The sequence below is a fragment of the Arachis ipaensis genome, chromosome B8, assembly GCF_059453495.1.
Source record: "Arachis ipaensis isolate K30076 ecotype BB chromosome B8, ASM5945349v1, whole genome shotgun sequence".
Classification (NCBI taxonomy): Eukaryota; Viridiplantae; Streptophyta; class Magnoliopsida; order Fabales; family Fabaceae; genus Arachis; species Arachis ipaensis.
In genome coordinates, this window is record NC_142443.1 from 50430301 (window position 1) to 50433237 (window position 2937).

At 31.1% G+C, this 2937-nt stretch overlaps 1 non-coding gene across 1 annotated transcript; it reads right to left on the reverse strand.

The window, feature by feature from the left end:
- Positions 1-2829: 2829 nt before the first annotated feature.
- On the reverse strand, positions 2830-2937 carry LOC148548042 (small nucleolar RNA R71). Its single transcript, XR_015897292.1, has one exon. It is a non-coding gene; the product is annotated as a small nucleolar RNA R71 (small nucleolar RNA).

The window sequence follows — 2937 nt, forward strand, 5'->3', positions numbered from 1 at the left end:
GCCATGGAAAGGAGTAAGACTGATTGGATGAAGATAGCAGGAAAGCAGAGGTTCAGAGGAACGAAAGCATCTCTATTCGCTTATCTGAAATTCTCACCAATGATTTACATAAGTATTTCTATCCTTTATTCTATGTTTATTTAATTATTATTCGAAAACACCATTATCAATTTATATCTGCCTGACTGAGATTTACAAGGTGACCATAGCTTGCTTCATACCAACAATCTCCGTGGGATTCGACCCTTACTCACGTAAGGTATTACTTGGACGATCCAGTGCACTTGCTGGTTAGTTGTGCGAAGTTGTGAACCATGGTATTGGCATCATGTTTTTGGCGCCATTACCAGGGAAAGAAAGAGCGATGAATTTTACATAATTAAAGTGTAATCACAATTTCTGCTCACCAAGTTTTTGGCGCCGTTGCCGGGGATTGTTTGAGTTTGGACAACTAACGGTTCATCTTGTTGCTCAAATCAGGTAATTTTCTTTTTGTTTTGTTTTCAAAAATTTTTCAAAATATCTTTCAAAAATTTTTCTTTTGTTTTCGAAAAAAAATAATAATAAAAATAATATTTTCAAAAATAAATTATTCTATGGCTTCAAAACTTTTAAGAATGAATTCTAGAGTTTCATGGTAACATGTTGAATCCTATCTGGCTGAAAAGCCATACCCAAACTCCTTTGGGATTGGTCTTCAACTAATCACCTCAATGGATGTAAATCCATTCTAAAGCTTGGCTGGCTATTATGCCATGCCTGACCCTTTGATTGGAGCTTTAGACTAAAAGAGCATAAGATTCCTGGAATTCATATTAAAAATTTTAGAATCCTTATTTTTCTTTTATTTCAAAATGATTTTCGAAAATTTTAAAATAAAAATACAAAAAAAATCATAAAATCATAAAAATCAAAAATATTTTGTGTTTCTTGTTTGAGTCTTGAGTCATGTTATAAGTTTGGTGTCCATTGCATGTGCATCTTGCATTTTTCGAAAATTCTCATGCATTCATAGTGTTCTTCATGATCTTCAAGTTGTTCTTGGTAAGTCTTCTTGTTTGATCTTTGCATTTACATGTTTTGTGTCTTTTCTTGTTTTTCATATGCATTCTTGAATTCTTAGTGTCTAAGCATTAAAGAATTCTAAGTTTGGTGTCTTGCATGTTTTCCTTGCATTAAAAAATTTTTTAAAAACATGTTCTTGGTGTTCATCTTGACATTCAAAGTGTTCTTGGTGTTCATCTTGACATTCATAGTGTTCTTGCATGCATTCATTGTTTTAATCTAAAAATTTCATGCATTGCATCATTTTTCTTGTTTTTCTCTCTCATCATAAAAATTCAAAAATAAAAAAAATAAAATATCTTTTCCTTTTTCTCTCTCATAAATTCGAAAATTAGATTTGACTTTTTCAAAAATTTTTAAAATCTAGTTGTTTTTATGAGTCAAATCAAATTTTCAATTTAAAAATCTTATCTTTTTCAAAATCTTTTTCAAAAATCAAATCTTTTTCAATTTTCTTAGTTATTTTCGAAAATTCTAAAAACATTTTTCAAAAATATTTTTCTTATTTTTATATCAAATTTTCGAAAATAACATCACCAATTAATGTTTTGATTCAAAAATTTCAAGTTTGTTACTTACTTGTTAAGAAAGTTTCAAACTTTAAGTTCTAGAATCATATCTTGTGATTTCTTGTGAATCAAGTCATTAATTGTGATTTTAAAAAAAAATCAAACCTTTTTCAAAACCAATTTCAATCATATCTTTTCAAAAATATCTTCTTATCTTATCTTTTTCAAAAATATGATTTCAAAATATCTTTTCTAACTTCCTAACTTCTTATCTTTTCAAAATTGATTTTCAAAATTTGTTTCAACTAACTAACTAACTTTTTGTTTGTTTCTTATCCTTTTTCAAAACTACCTAACTAACTCTCTCTCTCTAATTTTCGAAAATATCTTCCCCCTTTTTCAAAAATTTCTTTTTAATTAACTAATTATTTTAACTTTTGATTTTAAAAATTTTCGAAAAAAAATTACTAACATTTTTCAAAAACTATTTTCGAAAATCACTAACTCTTTTTCAAAAATTCTTTTCGAAAATTCTCCATCTCTCTCATCTCCTTCTATTTATTTATTCATCTACTAACACTTCATCTCACCCAAATTCGAACCCTCTCTTCCATCTGTGTTCGAATTTCTTCTTCTTCTTTTCTTCTACTCACATTGGGACCTCTATACTGTGGTAAAAAGGACCCCTATTATTATTATTTTTCTGTTCTCTCTTTTTCATATGAGCAGGAGCAAAGACAAGAATATTCTTGTTGAAGCAGATCCAGAACCTGAAAGGACTCTGAAAAGGAAACTAAGAGAAGCTAAATTACAACTATCCAGCAAGCACCTGTCAAAAATTTTCGAACAGGAAAAGAAGATGGCAGCTGAAAATAATAATAATGCAAGGAGAATGCTTGGTGACTTTACTGCACCTAATTCCAATTTACATGGAAGAAGCATCTCCATTCCTGCCATTGGAGCAAACAATTTTGAGCTGAAACCTCAGCTAGTTTCTCTAATGCAGCAGAACTACAAGTTTCATGGACTTCTATCCGAAGATCCTTTTCAGTTCTTAACTGAATTCTTGCAGATCTGTGATACTGTTAAGACTAATGGAGTAGATCCTGGAGTCTACAGGCTCATGCTTTTCCCTTTTGCTGTAAGAGACAGAGCTAGAGTGTGGTTGGACTCTCAACCCAGAGATAGCCTGAGCTCTTGGGATAAGCTGGTCACGGATTTCTTAGCCAAGTTTTTTCCTCCTCAAAAGCTGAGCAAGCTTAGAGTGGATGTTCAAACCTTCAGACAGAAAGAAGGTGAATCCCTCTATGAAGCTTGGGAAAGATACAAGCAGCTGACCAAAAAGTGTCCTTCTGATATGCTT